At 40.3% G+C, this 22,075-nt stretch overlaps 1 protein-coding gene across 20 annotated transcripts in view; it reads left to right on the top strand.

Annotated features, from left to right (window-relative positions):
• Positions 1-22,075, top strand: part of RASGEF1B (RasGEF domain family member 1B) — a 545,064-nt gene that overhangs the window by 336,800 nt on the left and 186,189 nt on the right. For 11 of the 20 annotated variants that reach the window (XM_072809882.1, XM_072809877.1, XM_072809881.1 and 8 more), the window contains one exon: positions 19,146-19,244. The exons of the other annotated variants lie outside the window; for them this stretch is intronic. The gene's annotated coding sequence lies outside the window, so the exon portion shown is untranslated. The remainder of the gene's footprint in view (positions 1-19,145; positions 19,245-22,075) is intronic. 20 annotated transcript variants of the gene reach the window in all.

Here is a 22,075-nt window from a genome sequence, read left to right as displayed (position 1 = left end):
ACAAAGGCAACTGCATAGAGGAGTGAAAATGCAGGGTCTGGTGAAGAAATGTAGAATAGTTACAGAAAGCTCAAGGCACTGGGACAAAGGTGGGTATTCAAGATTTTAGGGAGAGGAAACAAATGCACAAGTTAGGTCTTAAAGGGTACTCAGTACTATGAAATCAGACAAAGGACCCTCAGTGGAATAACAGTACACAGAAAAGATCTTGGCTCTAATATTTTACACAATTTTGGGGACCAAAGACTAATAGTTGGAAAGCAGTTGGAAAGCAAGAAGAAGTCTTGTATTGTCATGTTCTTAGCTAAATTACCTGGACAATAAAATGATATTTAGATATAGGGTTTGTGTAGAGGTGAGCATACTTACAGAAGTCTTCCTGGAATGGGTGGGGTTGGGCCAAGGTCTGGCAGTTGAGAGAGACTTGAATATCAGAGAGAGGGGAATGCATTCTCCCTGGGCCAATGAGGAGGATTGTGGGAGCAGAGATGGGAGATATGAAGTACAATAAAGAAATAAACCTAACAATTAGGAGGGAGGTTTAAACTGTGGAGCCAATTGGTTTATTTAAGTACTTCTCAGTATTGACTGCACATTGGAATCACCTTGGGAGATTTTTAAAAAATACTGATGTCTGGTCCCACAGCCAAGTATTCTAACTAAATTGGTCAGCAGCATGGCCTGAGCAACAGGATTTTTTAAAGCTCCCAACTGATCAATTGTGATATACAGCCACATTTAGTATGGAGACTGATGCATTCCAAGCTGAGGACTTTGGATTTGGTTTCAAGTCATTGCATGTTCTTAAGTGATAGAGAAATAGAAGTTATATGCTAGAGGAAACTGGTGGTTGAAAAGTGAATTGGAGAGAGAGTGAAGTTCACGGAAATGAGCCCAACCAGAAATTCATAAAGAAATCCTGGTGTGAACTGTCAGAGCATCAGGCTAGCCTTGTGTCCTTGAGAAAGAAAGGAACAGTACAGACCCCAGAGATGCATTAAAGAATCATCCTGAGAATCTGATGACAGAGACAATAAGATTTAGCAGAAAGAATGCTGATTCTAGGAGTGGATGGACCTGCCTTCAAATTGTAGCTCTGCCCAATTATGGGCAAGGGCAAGACATTTAACTACTCCTTTGGATCATCTCTCTGCTATAGAGATCATAACCCTCATCTAGCAGAGGTGTGGTGAGGAACAGTGAGATAATACATGCAAAGTACCTGGCATAGAGCAAAAGCAATCTATGGTATCATTTCCACAGGTAACTACAAAAGCTGACTAGTTAAGAGCATCCACTTTGGAGGTAGACCAGTAATCTAAACACAGCTCAGCCCCTTGAAAATTATGTGACTTTGGATAGAGACAAATCTCTCCAAACAAATTTTCCCATCTGTAAAACCATTACTTACTTCCTTTTTATGGTCTAGTAATATTCAATTGAACAAACATACCACATTTTATTTACCCATTCCTGAGCTGATATTTGGGTCATTTTCACTTTTTGGCTATTATGAGTAATGGTGCTGTGAGCATTTGTGTACATGTTTTTTGGTATGGATATGTGTTTTCATTTCTCTTGAGTACATACCCAGGAATGGAGCTACTAAATCATATGGTGACTCTGTTTAACATTTTGTTTTCCATAGCATCGGTACAATTTATATTTTTAAGATTTTATTTATTTATTCATGAGAGACACACACAGAGAGAGAGAAGAGACACAGGTAAAGGGAGAAGCAGGCTTCATGCAGGGAGCCTGATGTGAGACTCGATCCTGGGTCTCCAGGATCAGGCTCTGGGCCAAAGGTGGAGCTAAACCGTTGAGCCACCTGGGCTGCCCCCTATATTATTACCATTAATATATAAGGGACCCAATTTCTCTACTTCCTTGCCAATGTTTGTTATTTTTTATGTTTTTATTATAGCCATTTTAGTGTGAGGAGCATCTTACAAGGATTTTGATTTGCACTTTTCTAATAGCTAATTATGTTCAGCATTTTTTTTTTTTTGTATTCTTATTGGCTATTTGTAAATCTTTGGAGAATTTTTTAAAAACCCTATGCCATTTTTAAATTGGGTTGTCTTTTTATTATTGAGTCATAGGAATCCTTTATATATTCTGGATGCAAATCTCTTATCAGATATGTAATTAACAATTTTCTTCTATTCTGTGGGTTATCTTTTCACTTTCTTGTTGGTCTTTGAAGCACAAAAGTTTTTCATTTCGACAAAGTCCAATGTACCTGTTTTTTCTTTAGTTCCTTGTGTTTTCGCTGTTGTATCTGAAAAGATTTTGCTTATCTCAAGGTCATGAAGATTAACTCCTATGCTTACTTTAAGAGTTTTATAGTTTTAGTTCTTACATTTAAGTGTGTTCACTTTGAGTTAATTTTTGTCTATGGTGTGAGGAAGGAATCTAAGTTCATTCTTTTGCAAATGTATATGTACCATTTGTTGAAAAGACCATTCTTTCTCCATTGAATGGTTTTAGCCACCCTTATGCTGGCTAATCCTTTCAATGAGAAATAAAAAAAGTTTAGGAAATCCTACAGGACACACTGTTACTATTTTCCTTTGTTAGATTTATTTCATGTCATTGAAACATTTTAAATTATCTATCATTGCCTTTTATTCTTTAAAATTGTTTTAAAGATTTATTTATGTATTTGAGAGAGAGAATGAGTGGGGGAGCAGAGGGAGAGGGAGAGTCTTAAGCAGATACTTGCTGAGCAAGGAACTCAACGTGGGGCTCGATCTTATGATCCTGAGACCACCATCTGAGCTGAAACGAGGAGTCTGATGCTTAACCGATTGTACTTCCCATGCACCCCTCTGTCATTGCCTTTCTTTATTTTATATTTCACGTAAGAAAATTGGTGATGAGAAAAGTATCTTTTTTTTCACTTTTCTGAAAGAAGGAAGGAAGGAAGGAAGGAAGGAGGGAAGGAAGGAAGGAAGGAAGGAAGGAAGGAAGGAAGAAAGGAAGGAAGGAAGGAAGGAAGGAGGGAAGGAAGGAAGGAAGGAAGAGAAAAGAAAAGAAAAGAAAAGAAGAAAAAGAAAAGGAAAAGGAAAAGAAAAGAAAAGAAAAGAAAGAAAAGAAAAAAGAAAAGAAAAGAAAAGAAAAGAAAAAAGAGGGCAGCCCGGGTGGCTCAGCGGTTTAGCGCCGCCTTCAGCCCAGGGCGTGATCCTGGAGACCCGGGATTGAGTCCGGGAATGGAGCCTGCTTCTCCCTCTGCTCTCTCTCTCTCTCTCTCTCTCTCTCTCTGTCTCTGTCTCTCATGAATAAATAAATAAAATCTTTAGAAAAGAGAGAGAGAAAAAAAGAAAGAATGAACCATGTAGACTTGGCTTGAGGCTCCAGCTATTGTGCACATACTGTCCACTCTCATACATTCTCCCCAGCATCTCTTCTCCTCAGCATACTTTCCCTTAATGCATAACCTGGCTGGACCAGCAGTAGGTTCTGTGGTTGGATAACCATGTTTAATTCTTTCTTTATGTTTATCACTGTGAGTTTTCAATACAACTCTAGCAGTCTTGTTTATCTACACAAAATATATCAAAAATCCTTTTGAAAACGTGCATTATTTATCTGCCCTGAAGGTAAAACACCACAACCCTGTTTAATAGTAAATCTCATGTGACCAGTAGTTTGGGAACATAAGGATTGATTGTCCTCCCTCTGGGTCTCATCCTCATCTGTTCAGCCAAAGGATGAGGAGCAGAGCTAAAAAGGAGCCATCAGCCTGGACAGGCAGTGCTACTTTCTGTCAAAGGGTAAAGCAGCATATGGGGCTGCCTTTCATGGGACATTCTGTCTATAGAGTATGAGATGCAGACAGTGGGCATCAGGCCTTGGAGCAGTTAATCCATATTCCGAAGGGTGCAATTGATTTCTCAGTCTTCAAGCTGCTCCAGTTGTGATCTCTGGACACCAGACTAGCAGAGCAGAGGGTAATTTTAACCCAAAAAGGACAGTAGAAAGTGATTCTGGAATGGAATTTGGTATCTATCGATCCATCCCCTGTCCTGGACTCTCAGTGATTACCTCCTTACTCACATATGCTATGGTATTTTATGTTATCTTTGTAGAGACAAGCAAGGTGGACATATGGGGAAATGGAGTTTCAGCACATTCAGTAACAGCACTGAAAAGACAAATAAAATCTGATCAGCCTTGAATCATTTTTGTGAGGTGATCCAAAGAAGTAATGCTAGATTTTATTTTCTCTAAAACTAATGCCTGGATAATTTTTTTAAATAGTGCAAGAACTCAATTTGTTGACAAATTTCTGAAAGACAATTGTAATCGTACCACTCATATAGTTTGTGCCAATTTCTGCTTTGTTCTCTGTGGATTCTTGCCAGAGATATAGAATTGGTCTGTTCCACATCAGAAACGGAAACTTATTATCCCTACTGAGGTATTTCTTCTTTGTGGGTGAATATAGGATCGAAAGGCACAAGTTACATGAATATCATTTATTTAAATTGGATTTTCCTCTGAAGAACTGTGTGTTTATCAGTGTAGTTTGTAACATGGATATATTCTGAAGCACTTACCTTCAGTAGAGCCTATTACTTTGAAGTTCAAAATCCCTTTCTAAACTTTTTCTGGCCTAAGAGTTTCCAATCTTTTTTGACTAAGAGATGATTTCAAATTCAAAATACTCATGGCTAAAAAACAGGTGGACAGTCTAACCTAGAGGATGTTAAGAAAAGTATGGTTGTCACAGAGAATGAAGAAGGGCTACTGGAATATAGTGGATGTAGCAAGAGATGCTAAATGTCCTGCAATTCGAGGGGTAGTCCCATACAACGAAGAATTTTCCCACCTAGAATTGTGAACAGAGCCCCCTGCAGTGAGAAAATGATCCATTCACCTGCCCCTGAGTCTTGTCCCTGTGCTTTTGAGTGGGCTGACATATATATGTCTATGCATCCTGGGCCTGATAACCAGAATGAGCAGTCACAGCATGGTGTGATGCAGTTACAGCTTCACCTGGGTCTGTGGTGCTCCTTTTCCTTACTGCTTCCCCTGTGATCTGAACTCAGCTAAACTATCCCTGGGTACCATCTCCCCCGCCCCCTACCCCACATTCCTGCTGTGTGAAGCTAAATGGTTCACCTTGGTATTCTTATTAATAGTAATAATGACTAACACAGCCTGAGTGCTTACTTCATAGAAGGGAAAGGTGCAATGTGACTTTTGTGTATTATTTCATTTTGTCACTGTAATAATCCTCAGAGGCGGACATTATAGTAGTATCTCTCACAAAAATGAAACTGATGTTTTGAGGGGTTAAATAACTTCCTTAAAATTGTACAGAGGGAACAGAGAGATTGTGGAACTGGAATTTGATCCCAGGTCTGTCTAGGTACAAACCCCTTTACTTGGATCCATTGCCTCCTAGCCTTTGTCTCTTGGCTAATGGACTGTGCATTGACTTGCCTTTAGTTTGTTTCAAATATACTAGAATCTCTCCTCCTTTCCTCATTCTCAACCTAACCTTCTCTGCCTGGCTGATTCCTACTTCTATGTCTATCTCATTTCCTTGGGGAAGCTTTTGGTGACTTCCTCACTTTGGAGACAGGGACCTCATTTCTGTGTACCCTCCATTTACCCAATCATGGGCAATAATGACATAAGTACAATTCATGTGTCTGTACCACTTATTAGACACTAAGGGATCATGGCTTGTTCATCACTCTGCTCCTGATGCCTAACTCAGAGCCTGGGAGAGATCAGGCGCTACACAGATGTTTGTGAATGTGGAGAGGGTGGCCTGGGCTCACTCTTCTGGCTCTTGCTATTTCAAGAGTGGCTCAGGTAGGTACCTCTCCCTAGGTCCAGTCCTCTGGTCACAACCAGACCTCATGATTGGTATCCTCTGGTAGGCCAGCTCTAAATTGGGGGCATGAACTCAGCTTGGCTAGGGAGACACTGATGGAGTATGGTGGTAGGGATTCTCATGAGAGAGCTGGCAAGGAATTTGTGGTCCTATGGCAGGACCCATAGAACAAGTAACACAAATTATCATAAGGTAGGTTCCTCATTCCTCAGGCCACTTAAGAAATTAGAAAGGGCTTCCTGATTTCCTCTAACCTCAGTGCAATTAAACTAGAACCTAACGTGGGTCTAATGCAGTTCACAACCCCAAACCCTCCAAGTGACTCAAGAGGAAAAAACTTGTGGGCTTCATGAGAAAAAAAAAAAAAAAACAATGGAAAAAGAGTATTTCTTTAGTAATGCTTTTGGCACTTAACATTATAGAAAACTAGTTGACTACATAGTCAACAACTCAGGCATTTTTAATAAGATTAGAGAGATTCTCAACATAATTATCACATTGCGATGGTGCCTACTATGTGCCAGTAGCATTAAACATGTATATGTATGGGTTCATTTATTTGTTTATTTTTTTTTCTCTGATGTTTACCACACTTTGAAGACTTGGGTTTTATTTTCCCTACTTCACGCATAGGAAACAAATGTTATATAACTTGCCCAAGGCCACACACCTCATAACTGGCTGAGATGGAATTTGAACTCAGGTCTCTCTGAATCCACAGTCTGATGAGCTACTGGTTGCCTCATGCAAAAGCATCACTGCTCTCCCTCCCCACAGTCCTGTCACTTCCTCATTCTTACAGAAACAGTGTTCTCTGTCACCTGGGGTGAGCCACGTAGCCCGAGAAAGCATGAGGAAAAGAAGGCTCAGGCATGACAGGGGTGTGTGTGTGCAGAGGAGAACACTTGGCCTCTTAGCCAAAAAGTGGAATAGGACCTCTGCCATGTTACATGTGTAAGTGATCTGTGATATGATGGGAAGCCTTTTTGTTTTTTCCCCTTTAGGACTGTTCTTCATCAAGCATAAATGTTTGAAAATGCTTTGGGTCAAAGAATTTACCTTTGTTTATCCTTACCCAAATTTTGTTTTTTAAATCCAGAAAAATATTCAGTCTGACTCAACCAGGAAACCTGTACTCATGAATAGATCCTCCTGAACATAATCAAAATGATAATTTTCTGCTCTGGGGTAGACCGACCCTGGTCGCCTGACTGCTGCAATTATTGTCTATCTGCCAGTCTACTGTGCCATTTCATTTTGTCAATCCACACTCATTTCCAGGCAATGCAAAGAGTTGGGTGTTTTTTTGTTTTTTTTGTTTTGTTTTGTTTTTGTTTTTTTTCTGCAGCTCAAATCCTCCCAGTCTCCAGAGGCAAGAGTGACTGCTGTAAGTCAAATCGAATTTGCAATTCCCAGGATAGCTTTTATCACTGTTGTGCAAACATCATCCTCCTAAAAACCTGAGGAGCAGCATTTGATACCCCTGTGTCTCCTGACTCCATGAAGTCAGAGTTGAAAAGCTCGCCTTCCTCCACACGTACTCTCAGGCCTGCACTGATACGGCCTAGTGATATTATGAAATGGCTGTTCTTTTCTGAAGTGTCCCCCAAATAGGTGGCTCCATTAACAGGGTGGATCATCACTAAATAAAGGAAATGAATGGGTAGAGAGGGGGTTGTAAGTGTTCCCAGAGGTTAAATATTTTAAGTGTGGATATATGTGCCCATTTATGACAGGGCCACTTCCTGTCCTGAATCCCCTCCGCAAACGTCAGATAATGTCACGAGGTATATGCTATAGATAATTACACAGACGTGCTGCAGAGACATCTTTAGAGGTTGTCATCAGGAGGACTTTTGATGATAGGCAGGTGAGGACTCTATTTCCATTGTCCGGAGAGAGAAGCTGATGACAGCAAGATTTCGGCATTGTAGCCTGTGTCTGTCAGCACGATGTAATCAGCTTCTGATAATTTAGAGGCAGTTTTTCTGCTCAGTGAATGATTTAGGGCCTTTTGTTCTGTGATTGCCAGCACTTCTTTCACGAAAAGGGCACAGGGAGGGGGAACGAGATGAAACTCAAACATGTTCATTTTTCCAACTCATCGGCAGCTTCACTGAAGGACATCCTTCCTGCGGGGTAGGGACATGAACATCGATAGCTGGGATGCCTGTGATGCTGTTTGGAGGAAAGTATATTTAATGGATCTATATTACTCCTTTCCTAAGAACGGACACAGATAAAATTTAAAAAATAAAATAAAATCTGGAAGCGGCACTCTCATGTCTGTGCCCCAACTATAAAGTGTAAGAAGAGAACGTCCAGGTCACTATGGTTGAAGGTCTCACTCAGCTTTGGGCACCAGAGCCATGACCCTGCTTCTCAAAACTGTCAATTGGCCCTTCCTCCTGCTTTCTTAGTCTGTATACTTTCTGCTTCTGTCCTCCCTGTATCCTCAGCCTCCTTTGCTGATTCTTAGTTTTTCCACTCAGCTCTGTGATGGGGGAACTATGTTGGAATCTATAGTCATCCTCTTCTCTGCTCCACTCTCTTCCCCAGAGTGCTTCTATCTACTCCTATGTCCTCACTCACATTTGATTGGATCTTTTAGGGTCAGTGCTAAGCATCTCACTGCCTTCTGGGTATCAACATAGATGTTTAGCAGGCATGTCAAAAATCAAATAAAGCTATGCTTCCCTTTCTCTCCTGGCACCTCCCAGGCTCCCAATTCTCACAATTGCTCATCATCACTAAAAATGTCCATTTATTGTTGCTAGAGTAAAATTTGCTTCACATTCTTTGAAAATAAAATCAGGAAGACTCAGTCACAATGGAAAATACATATACCCTTTAACCCAGCTATTTCACTTTGGGTTCCATCTTACTGAAATCATAGTACATCTCTATATAAGAGTACAGGTGTAAGGATATTTATTGTTTTTAGTGGTGGGAACTTGGCAATGACCTGAATGTCCATTAGAGGAGAATAGATGACTATGAATTATAGCTATTCTGCAGCTATTTGATGTGAAACGTAGTCCATGTATTCTGAAGTCAAAAAGCAACTTGCAAAGAAATATGTATAATATTATTTAATTATTATACTAACAAAATGAAAATTAAAAAAGAAACCCTGTATGTGTCTATGTGTTTGTGTGCTTAAATGAACGTGAGGAAAGAAGTGGAAGGATATTCAGCAGACTGTTAGTATTGTGTCGCTGGTTGGGACAGTGGTGAAGAGGAGTAAATACATGTTTCTCTTGTAATATTTGAAAAAAATATTTTTTATTGGCGTTCAATTTACCAACATTTAACTGTTCATTCTCCCATATTTCTTGCTAGTCATTCAAATAAGAATCTTGGCATCATTTTAGGCACCTCCTTCTCCCTTCCTCTTTCCAAGGTTGTATTGTTTTTATGTTTGTATCCTCCACCAGGCTATAAAGTCATTGTGGTCATGGACCCTCTGCATAGTACCTTGCATATATCTCTCAATATAAGGTTATTGACTTAAAATGAAGATTTCAGTGTGTCATTGCTCCATAGTTCTCTTATATGTATTTCTAGTTGTTTCTAATTCAGAGGGATATTGATGCTTTTACCAAAACCCTCAAACACACATTGCCTTCCCTGCCCTGCTTTGGAAATTGCCCTTGGAGTGTAAAATATTACACCATGTACTTTTCCATCCCAGGTTTACTTATTTAGTCTTCTCTTATACATATTTTTACTTACCTCTACATCCTGCCTTCATTATCATTTAGAGTCCTCTGAACATGAGGCAGGTAACAGGGGACAAACAATCCCCTGAAGAGCTTTGTGCATATTTGCAGTGCAATAAACAAATAGTAGCACATGTGTCAAACATAGTGATGAAGAATTTGGTCAAACATCTAGATGTCTCATGATCAAATGTTTGGCAATATGAAAACACAACATTCAGGCATTGAAAAGCCAATTATTAAAGCCTAATCTCTGTACTAAGGATTAGGTAGGGAACATTTTACTGCACTCAGGGGAACCTTTCAGCACACCCATGACCTTTGTACACCCATATCCACACACACACACACACACACACACACACACACACGGCATTGAACTTTACCTGAACCCCAACTTGCTGAGTCATTATTTCACTGGCTTTGCCCCAATGGCTTTCCAGGATTGATGGTTAATGTCTGAGTCGTCTGAAAGGGGAGTGGTAGATATTCAGTCAGACCTGATGAGTGAATTCCTCTACTGATCTTTCTACCAGTTCTGCATGTACTTTTCCAGTCTGCATTCCATAGCCTTGAACAAATTCTGATGCAAAGATCTGCAATTGATCATCCTCACAGTTTGTGGGATTGCATAGCTCATTGAATGACTAGGCATGATGCCATTTTGATGCAAACAAACAAGCACACAGAATCTCTGAAAGCAGATTGAGTTAAATCATCAGCATGCTATTTATATTCCCAACACTTTTCAAGGCAAGAGTTCAGCATAATAGCAGATATTAATCACAATGCTCTTTTGTTCCTGGAAGTTGCCATATATCACTATTGCCATTTTACCAATAGGGGAAGTGGTGACACTGTGACTTATCCACAAATATACTGCTCATAGGAGACAGAATTTGACATTCCATTAAAGAATGTAAGCTCTGCAAATAGTAGTTAAAAATAATTGACATGAAATAAATCGTGGTTCCTAAAGAATGCCACCCTTTGTGATAATATCTACATATAGTTATATTTAATAGGTTCTAGACTGAACATAGCCCATAGATGCCGGAGTATGCTTCTTGAGCCCTGCCATCTGTGTATTCTGCATATTTTAAGGATTGATACCAAGCTAGTAGCTATTAGGGACCTATATTTTCCTCTAACGGAAGTGAATGCTGAATATGGTCCCCTCACTCCAATCACTTGACTATTCCTTTTTTTTAAAAGATTTATTTATTTACTAATTTATTAATTTATTTATTTATGATAGAGAGAGGGAGAGAGAGAGACAGGCAGAGACACAGGAAGAGGGAGAAGCAGGCTCCATGCCTGGAGCCTGATGTGGGACTCTATCCCGGGACTCCAGGATCGCGCCCTGGGGCCAAAGGCAGGGACTAAACCGCTGAGCCACCAGGGATCCCCTCACTTGACTATTCTGATTGGAGTCAACTCTTTGGAAAAATATTCTTATATGTCTTGGCTCTGTATTGCTCCCACCTTCCCTGCTACCCTCCTCCCCAAATAAATGGGAAATACTACCTCAAGCAGAAAAATGTCCTCTGAATGAGTATAATCACCTAGCATCAGAAGTTAGTGGGAGCTTTGCCCAGGGAAAGGAATTAGAAATCAGCCCATAAAAATAAATGAATCTGTTTCCATAGTGACTGGAATCTTTCTCTCCATAGTTTTTACCTTGTGTTCCCCCACAGATCCCTTAGGCAGAATAACAATAAACTCGAAGAAAACATTTTATTATCTTAATGGATTCTTAATTTAAAGCCGAAAGCTTTTAAATGATCTTCCCAAGGATACCACTGGCCATAACTTTTGGAATTGAATACCTGAACAGAGTGGCAGGAGGAATGTTACCTCCCCAAACCCAGCCAAGCAGGAGAAGCAGAGTGGGGAAGACCTAGTGGGTTACACATGCATTTTTGTATGCAGCCTTCCTGATGGGTAACACACCTGTCATGTTTAATATTTCATCGGTGAAGGAAATGTGCATCTGTCTGTGTTCATTTGCCGAATGAAATTTTGTACTGATGAAGCCTTCATGTGGTGAACACGACAGGGCTTCCTCATTATGCCCCTAAATCGTATTCCACAGGAATTCGGAGGAATCTGTGCTAGCAACAAAGTCTTGGAGCCCCTGCTCTTTGCCCACCAGCTAGCTCCAGGGGGCCTTTACCTTTGTCTCTGCAGCTGTGACTGAGCCTGCCTCTGCCAATCACATCGAGGAGGCTGAGGGAGGCCCAGCTGCTGTTGTGAGAAATGTGGTGGCAGAGACAAAGGACCCAGCAGAACAAATTCCTAGGCAGAAATGTCCTAGGGTGCAAGTGAGAAACTCGGACCTCCCCAGGAAGGCAGAGCAAGTGGAAATGTCCTGGTATAAACATGACAAACTCATTAAATTAGTGGTCCATGTGTGGAATGATGCAAACCACATGAATGGAAATTATGTCGGTATCGTCAAAAAACCCAGACATGAAAAATCTGAGTAAATACCCTCGATTTTCTAAAGTCATCTCAATAGAAAAAAGTCTTGACTCCCCTCCTCAATCCTTTATGAGGATTGAGAGTGAACATATATCCCAGTTTTCTTGGAAGGTTTTGGTTTTATATCTGTTGTCCCAAGATAAGTATTAATGCCATCCCTCTCCATTCTCAAAAATATCTCAAAGCTTGAACAATAAATGCTAGGGTCACCCTACTCTTATTCAAACAAATTTAAGTCCAGTCTTCCACTGCTGACATTTTCTCTATCTCTTCCCATAAATATTACATGCTGTTTCCAGACAATTTTCCCATAATGTAGCAGCTGCGAAGTGTAGACTTTCAAGATAAATGAAGACATTTTTCTCAAGATGAAAACTGGAGAAGGAAGGAGTTGCTTCTTTCTTATATTGTAATACTTAAGTTGTGTAATAATAGCCCATTAATTAATTTCCCACTCTAGATGCAAGTTTCTGGAGGACAAAGAGAAAATATTACTTACCTTTCCATTGCCAATGACAATTTATAGGTATTTAGTTACATGAATAGCTGCGATCATAAAGAATGAATATAGTGATAGTAAGGGGACAGTTTATTTGGGCCTAATACCAAATAAATTTTGAAGGGGAGGGATTTGGAGCTAATATGTGACAGTGGAATAGATAAGGCAGAAAAAAAGGAATTTTGAAAACTATCATTTTCTTTCTCCTCATTTGTTAACTTTTTCCTAATTACAAAACATTACATCTTAAACATTCATTTATGAAATTTAGAGAGAGAAATAGAAAAAAAAGGAAAGGAAAGGAAAAGAAAAAAGAAAAACACAATAATCATGGTGAACTTTTTGGGTTTTGGATGTCTTGTGTTTCCGCCTTACATCACAGACATGTAGACCTGTGCCTGTACATGCATATGGCTTTTGTCATACCATCTCTTGTCAGGATCACTGTTCTTGTAGGGACTGCACTGTTGTCATTAGCAAGATTTCTTATAAAGTAGTCTGTAGTACTTGTTCAGGTGGCAAATGAGAGCTTGGAATCATCTGGAGAATTGATAGGAGTACTCCAAGTGGTGGAAGAGAAATGTGAAGAAATAGTGGGGATTGTTTTTATGGTTTACTTGGACTGGAGGATTCCATCTTTTCCTAAGATATTCTGACTTTCTCCACAATCTATGCAAGTACAATCAGGAATACTGGACTTGGAATCAGAAGCTTGATACATAATTAATCACGTAATAGTGGTCTGAATCTGGGCCAGTTCTTTAACCACTCTGAAGCTCAGTGTTATTACTATGGAGGCATTTATTCCCACCAGATGACACCATTGTAAAGATCAAATGAAATATAAATAATAGTGAAAGGGAATATAAGGGAAGGGAGAAGAAATGTGTGGGGAATATCAGAAAGGGAGACAGAACGTAAAGACTGCTAACTCTGGGAAACGAACTAGGGGTGGTAGAAGGGGAGGAGGGCGGGGGGTGGGAGTGAATGGGTGACGGGCACTGGGTGTTATCCTGTATGTTAGTAAATTGAACGCCAATAAAAAATAAATTAAAAAAAAAAAAAGAAATCAGAAGCATACTTGACAATGCAGGTGGTGATCACTAGGTGACGGCTGATGTAAGGAGTGGCAATACACTCTTCATTGTATCTTATGGAACAGTGTTGGTGTGGAGAACACAGCATTTGAGACATGAAAATGGGTTTGAGATTGTGCTTTGTGATTTTAGGGCAATTTGTTTAATTATTTTTTGGGTCTGCTTCCTCAACAACTACCTAAAATCATTTATATAATGAAGTGTCAATTTAACAAAATTTTACATGATCATGATGATAATGATGATAAAATGATGATGATGATGATGATGATGATGATGATGATGATAGTTTCCCTATTGGTAGAGATGGAAAGGGAAGAGAAGAGGAGGAAGGAGATTTCATAATGCTATTATAACAATAGACAAGAGAACGATATTTTGCTACTATGTCATATGTCCTATAGAGGTATATTTTATTTTGGCTCCTCTCAACCTTGGCTGTGCATTAGAATCACAGGGAAAGTTGAGAAAACAATAAAAAACAATACCTGCGGCTAGTAAATTGGGAATCTGTGAGGGGCTACATTGGATATCATATTTTACAAAGCTTCTTAAGTCATTTTAATAGGCTGTCAAGATTGAGAACTACTGCTATATGTCCCTGCCTCCAGAAGGATGCTACCGGTAAAAAGCATTCCTGCTTTTCATAATTCAGGCGGCTTGAACAAGAAACTGGTAGGGAGCCAGTATCCCATGTTGGTGGGAAGACAGGGAAACTGAGACTAGACCCATTGGAGCTGGGGGAGCCAGCCCATCCAGGGAAAGGAGCTCCTTCCCAAGTTGCTGGGTGCTTTATAGTACAGTGTTCAAAAGCAGTGGTGAGGTCAGCTCAGCAGGGCAGACCTCATTGCAATCCTTCATCCTTCATCGGAAGATTGTGTCTACCCCCTCACTGTCTCCCTGTCTCTAGCCTTAACCCTCTGCAAGCTGTTTTCCACACAGTCCAGCTGAAACCTATATTTACTATTGCTATTTACCTGTATTTACACTACTGCCAAGCGTTTCATTCATTCATTCCTCGCTCAACAAGCAGCATAAAACCACACCAATTTATGAGCTCACATTTCTGGAGTAGCTGGATTCCCTGCTCAGGATCTCACCATACTAAAATTAAGGTGTTGGTTGGCTGTTTCTCATCTGGAACTCAAGATCCTCTTCCAAGCTCATTCTGGTCACTGATAGAATTCAGTTCCTTTCTGTTAATGGACTGAGGTTCTTGTTTCCCTGCTGGCTACCAGCCAGGGACCACTCTCAGCAACTGCAGACCATTTCCATTTTTTGTCACATGGCTCCTTCCAGCAGTGGAGAATCTCCCTCATATCATTTTTATCTCATGCTTACAATCTCTTTTGCCAGGAAGAGGTCAATTCCCTGTAAGGGCCCATCTGATTAGGTCAGGTTCACCTAGGATAATCTCCTTATCTTTTTTTTAAGGTTTTATTTATTTATTCATGAGAGATGGGGGGGATAGAAACAGAGAGAGAGGAAGAGAGAGAGATGCAGAGACACAGGCAGAGGGAGAAGCAGGATCCATGCAGGGAGCCTGACGTGGGACTCGATCCTGGGTCTCCAGGATCACGCCCTGCTCTGAAGGCGGCGCTAAATCACCACCCAGGGATCCCCCTGCCCTCCTTATCTTTTTTTTTTTTTTTAAGATTTTATTTACTTATTCATGACAGAGAGAGAGAGAGAGAGGCAGAGACACAGGCAGAGGGAGAAGCAGGCTCCATGCCGGGAACCCAAGGCAGACTCAATCCCGGGTCTCCAGGATCATACCCCAGGCCAAAGGCAGGCGCTGAACCGCTGAGCCACCCAGGGATCCCCCTGCCCTCCTTATCTTAAAGTCAACTGACTTGGGACCCAAATTACACTTGCAGAATCCCTAACAGTGACACCTAAATTAGTGTTTAATTCAATAACTGAGAGAAGATATGTGTACACAATGGGCTAGAAATTTGAAGGACTGCCTTAGAATTCTGCCTACCACAGAGTTCAAATATATACTTTTAATGTATATGTACTTTTCAATGGACACTTATTTTACCTACTGAATAAAGCGCATGCTTTTTAGTATGGCATGTAAAGCTCTATGTAATCTGGCCTATCTGTCCAGACTTGCCTCTGCTTACTCTGTGCTCTGCACCTTACTTCAGCTATATTATATATATATGTATATATATACTAATTTGTTCATACTTTTGTGGCTTTGTACACCATTTTGTTTCTCACTTTTGATCCTTAGCTAATGCTATTCCCAGTGCTTAGAATGCCTCTCCATCTGTATTTACATGAAAACCCTTTATGATCCAGCACAGGTTTTATCCTCTAGGAGACTCCCTAAATTCATTCCTCGCTCAACAAATATTTATTGAGCACCTACTAAATGCCAATTGTGCCTCAGATATTGGCAATGTCTGGCAATGTCTCTCTCTTACAGAGCTTACCTACCAGTGGGGAGGATGGGAAAAACACAAAAATAATTATAAAATGTGTCAAATGACCATAGCACTATGAAAAAAGAATAAGGCAAAAAGAGATAGTGATGGGCAAATTGTAATCTTATATACCATTAACTTGTAATGCTGTCATGGGTGACTGTTAAGCAAAGACCTGGAGGAAATAAGGGAGTGAATGATGGCAAAATATGAGGAAAAGCCTCAAGGTTTTCCCCTTCTGTTTCTTTTTATCTCCATGATTTGCTGAATGGATGAATGCGGAAAAAAATAAAAGAATGTTTTAAGCAGATGGAACAGCAAGCCTAAGGCTCTGAGGTGGGAAGTCCTTTGATGTTCAGTTAATATTTGCCTGACCTAATGTAAACAATTAGACTTTTCAGGGAGGAACTCTAGCCACTGGAAGCTGAACAGGGAGGAGGAAAAAATAGCTGTCGTGGTCCAATTCCTGAGCAGGGGCACTAGTGAGCAAGACGGGGCATCATTAAGCACCAACTTAGTAGTCTGGTCTCATGGCAGAGTGCTGAGTCCCATGAGGCCCGTAGGCCCTAAACAGGGAAACTGAGCCTAGAAGGACAAACTTAAAACACTGAGGGTGAGGACCATATAGACAGTATGCTGATCCCTGCCTGTGACTGCTGATTTGAATTTTCATCCTCAATACTTGCTTTGCACTTGAAAAATCTCAATTGCCATTTATCATTTCATCAAAAATCGTAGTTTACAGGCCTGTCACCTGGCCTTCTGGTGGAAGGAATTAGTAAAGGTCTCTCTTGTGTGTCCTTAGTGTCTAGCACAGTTGCCATGAAACAGTCTTCTCGGCATGATTGTTGGTTTCACAACCTCAGAAATTCCGTGGGTGAAATTTGAAACTGGACCCCATACATGGAGGGTGCTCCCCACCATGCTCCTCACCAAGCAAAGAAAGGGGCAGGCCACTCCAGATTGGTGGGTGACAGGTTTTATAAGCAAAGGAATTTACACATGAGGTTTGTCTCAGGCTGCTGCAAAATGAGTAGATCTCTGCACTTGCCTGCCAGAATCATCACAGTTTATGTAGAGGCTTTACTCAGGTTCAGTCCCAGTCCATAGTCCATAGCTCAGATGGTCTCAACAACACCTTGGTCTCTCATGGTTGTGCCCTTGAAATGTCTGCAGCCATGGGAACAGTGGGCAGAATATTCCAAGGACAAGAGGGAGGGTGAGGAGCCTCCCAATTGTCTAGGTCTAGCTCTTTGGTCAACTAGTGGTCCCATTCTCTTGATGACCTCCTTCAACAATGGTCAAGTTGCCAAGGGCAGTGGGGTAAAGCATAAAAGCTGACAGGGCCTATAGGGTTTGGTTTGTTGACTAGGCTTTTCTGATTGACCCTTTCAAGGTGGTTTGGATAACATTGTTGCGGTGATATATGTTGATTTAGTACTCTAATTAGGACTAAAACTGGAAAGCTTTCATGATACAACTCTAGGGGGTGATAAAGTACACTCACCTTCTTTCCCTTTCTCCTTCTCATTCTGGGCCCATCTCCAAGTGGTAGCTTTGTTTTGCTTTCTTTGCTATGAGGCTTTTTCTGCTTATTCATAGTTTCTACTGCCTCATAATTTTGGATTGCACATGCTTTTGGCTTGCCATGAACCCAGTTCTGCTTCATGGCATTTTTTAAGCTTCAATTCATACCACCAACTGGTACGCTCTGACTGCATGACTTAATTCAAGATTGGGAGACAGAGAACTTCGTTGTCTAAGCTCATCTTTAATACCAGCAAGCCAAAGGATTAGCTTAGCTCAGGTGCTCACCATTAGCTTAATTATCTGAAGCTTGGATGGGAGTAGGAGGAAGGAAATAAAAGGGATTGTGCTGTATAAAATGTAGCTGCTTAGATACTGGGGGCTACGGGGAGTGTTTCCCTCAAAAGACAGTAGAAGTGAGCACACATCAGTTGGCATCTCTAATTTGGGGAATGAGGCATGCCCTTGAGGAGGAATTGAGAGTTAACTGGGGAGTTTAAATATCACCTCTAAGTACCAGGAGTCAAGAGTAAGTTTGTGAGGGAAAAATGCAACCAGTATTCAATAAATCCGGCAAATGCCAGTTGGGAATAGAAGGCAGTGAGCAATCGGAGAAGGAGTTTAAGGAACATCTCTATTGGAGGCTGATCTATTTCTCTTCAGAGGTTAGCATCTGCCACACCTACTTCATTAGGCAATGGAGGAATAGGGCAAGTCCTCAAGGCCATCTGCACAGTGTGGTGTGAAACTACTCCAAGACAAGAACTGAAGAAATGCCGAGAGTTCATGTAATTATGGTTGGTATGCTCCAATGCTCTGGTCCTCATTCACTGAAGACTTACTTGGTGTCATAAATACTGGGAGTATGTCTACCCTTCCCCATGCTTTATCTCCCTATCCCCCTTGCCTGATATATTTTTGTTCGTAGCATTTTTAACTTTTCTGAAATACTATCATTTTTAACTTTCTGAAATTACTTTTTATTTCATCCCTGGAATCTAAGATCCATGGAATCTAAGCTCTGTGAGAGCAGGGATGCTCTCTATTTTGTTCACTGTTATATTTGCAGTTTTTAGAAAGTGCCTTGCTAAAAAATAACTTGTTGAATAAATTAATGAATTTCATCCTTGATCTAAGTTACTTGCACAGGAAGAAAGATCATATTCATCAGTCAGAAACTGGGTGATCCCTGGAAACACTGATGAGGCATGTATACATTGCTACATTTGTGTAGTTTCCTCTCTTATTTGGCATAAATATGTCTCCAACGTGTTAACCAATATATTAGTCAGTATAGGCTACATTATACCGTGATAACAAATTGACTTCTAGATTTCAGTGGTTTGACTCAACACAACACATATACAGTGCTGGGTAGCAGAAGGTTCTGCTCCATTAGTCACTCAGGAACCCACATTGACAAAGTCTCCATCATCTTTTGACGCTGTTGCCTCCACATGATTCTTCAGAGTTTGCTACTACAGGAGAAAACAAGGATAATTTATAACTCTCTTCATGTTTGCTTAGGACTTGCTCCTTTCTCCAGTAAGAACACCTCTTTTTCCAACATGGCCTCACAGAGACTGGGAAGGCTTCTCATGTATCCAGGAAGGAAAGGAGAACCAGGTATAGTAAGCATACCCAACTCTATCATAGCCAGTGACCAGTGCTATGGAAATAGCACTTATATTTAGCATGAGAAGCTCTTGGAGAACACAAAACTGACTACTGGGGTTAAGTTGTCTAGTTTAACAAGGCTTGAAATACAGGGCTAGAAGTAAATAATGATAATTACACAAATGTTATTTCATATGTATGAGCAACACTTGCAGAAAATTTTTTTTCAATGAATTAAAGGAAAAAAAATCGCACAAGGATGTCACGAAGTGGTCACTGACCCACTCAAAAGTGATTCGGTCAAGACCGACCTGTCACGAAAATCTGTATCTGAACCACCACTCTCAGTACTCACTCCCTTTCCCCACATGGAGAGGGAATTCGTTTTTACCTCCTATTAGTGTGAAATTGCCACAACAGAATCCATCTTTCTGAATAGAGATGTCTATTTGGACCTGACCTCCAAGGCCCCATTAAACAGGAAAAGCAAGTGCTTACTATCTTCGAAAGACAACACATTCTGGCTTTTTATCTTACTATGAAGGAAATTCCATCATACCAGCCCAGTCATTGACCTCAAACACTCAGGCTTGGCAGGAAGAGTTGTGCATAGTCTCAACAAGCCCAGTTTTCATAAATTCACCCTGCTCCTGGTGGGAAATGCTTTCAGAAAGCAGTTGTGTGAGCAGGCAAGGAACAACGTCCTCTTCCTCTTACATTTTTTAAAATTTTAATTTCTGGATAGACTACTTGACAAAGTGGCTCTTATAAGTAAAAGAAGTAGAATATTAAGCAATGTGAAAATAACATTCCCTTTCATTATTATAAAGGTATTTTCATTGTAAAAAATTAGAAAATACAAAAACACACACAGCATGCAACTTGACAATAAGGACTCAAAACTGTATTCATTGTCATCTGTTTTGTGCAAGGTGGAATGGTAGGTACTAGGGATGAACCAGTGAATAAAACAGAATCCCTTTCTCCCATGGAGGATACTATTCAGAGATAATCACTATTAAATATTTAAATGTCAAACTAATAGCCTTCCAGCCATTTTAATTTATTGATTGTATTTTATTAAGACTTTGTTTTTTCTAGAGCAGTTTTAGGTTCATGGCAAAATTGAGGGAAAGTTGCGGAGATTTCCCATAAACCCTCTGCCCTCACACATGCACAGCCTCCCCTATTACATCCACCACCAGAATGGTACATCCGGTAGAACTGTTGAACCTATATCGATGTACGCGATCATCACCCAAAGTCCATGGTTTACCTCAGGGCTCACTGTTGGTGTTGTACCTCTCATGGGGTTGGACAAGCACAGAATAACATGATAATATGTATCCATTATCACATAGAGTCAGACAATAGTTTCACTGCCCTAAAAATTGTCTGTGCTCTGCTTATTTATCCCCCTCCCCCAGTGCCTGGCAACCACTAATCTTTTTACTATCTCCATATTTTGCCTTTCCATACAGTCTTTTCAGATTGGCTTCTTTCACTTAGTAACATGCATTTAAATTTCATCTGTGTCTTTTCATGGGTTTATAGTGTAATTATTTTTAGCACTGAAAGAATTCCAGGGTCTGGATGTACCAGTTTATTTATCTATTCACCTACTAAAGGACATCTTGGTTGCTTCTAGATTTCAGCAATTTTATTTATTTATGATAGTCACAGAGAGAGAGAGGCAGAGACATAGGCAGAGGGAGAAGCAGGCTCCATGCACCGGGAGCCCGACGTGGGATTCGATCCCGGGTCTCCAGGATCGGGCCTGGGGCCAAAGGCAGGCGCCAAACCGCTGCGCCACCCAGGGATCGATTTCAGCAATTTTAAATAAAGGTACTATAAACATCTGTGTGTGGGATTTTCTGTGGACAGAAGTTTTCAGATCCCTTGGGTAAATACCAAGGAGTGTGATTGCTGGATTGTATGGTAAAAGTATATTTTATAAGAAATTGCCAAAGTACCTTCCAAAGGGATGTACCATTTACTATTCCCATAAGCAATGAATGAGAGCTCCTATTGCTCCACATCTCTGTCAGCAGTTGGTTTCATCACTGTTCTGAATTTGGGGCATTCTAACCGGTGTGCAGTGGTATCTTGTTTTAATTGCCTTTCTCTGATGTATAATGTGGAACATATTTTCATTGCTCGCTTGCCATCTGTGTATCTTCTTTGGCGAGGTGTCTGTTAAGGTGTTTGGCTCACTTTTTAAACAGGTCGGTTTTTTTTCTTATTGTTGAATTTTGAGAATTCTTTACATATTTTGGACAACAATCCTATATCAGATGTGTCTTTCGTAAATATATTTTGCCAGTCTGGGGCTTGTCTTCCCATTCTCTTTATCTTCCACAGACAAGAAGTTTTTAATTTTAATGAAATCCAGCTTATCAATTATTTCTTTCATGGATCATGCCTTCAGTGTCATATCTAAAAAGTTATCTCCTCACCAAAGATCATCCAGGTTTCCTCTTATATTATCGTCTAGGAAATTAATAGTTTTGCATTTTACATTTAGGCCCGTTATCTATCTTGAGTTAATCTTTGTGAAGCATGTAAGATCTGTCCCGATTCATTTTTCTCATGTGGAGGTCCACTTGTTCTGGTACCATTTGTTGAAAAGACTATCTTTGCTCCATCATATAGCCTTGCTCTCTTGTCAAAGATTAGTGACTATGTTTATGTGGATCTATTTCTGGCTCTCTATTCTATTCCGTTGATTTATTTTTTCTATTCTTTTGCCAATATCACACTTTCTTGATTACTATTGCTTACTTCAAATCATTTTCAATTTTACTTGTACACACACATTTCAGGAAACTGAAGCAAATGCG

Source organism: Canis lupus, chromosome 33 (genome assembly GCF_048164855.1).
Source record: "Canis lupus baileyi chromosome 33, mCanLup2.hap1, whole genome shotgun sequence".
Classification (NCBI taxonomy): Eukaryota; Metazoa; Chordata; class Mammalia; order Carnivora; family Canidae; genus Canis; species Canis lupus.
This window is presented reverse-complemented; position numbering and strand designations above follow the sequence as displayed.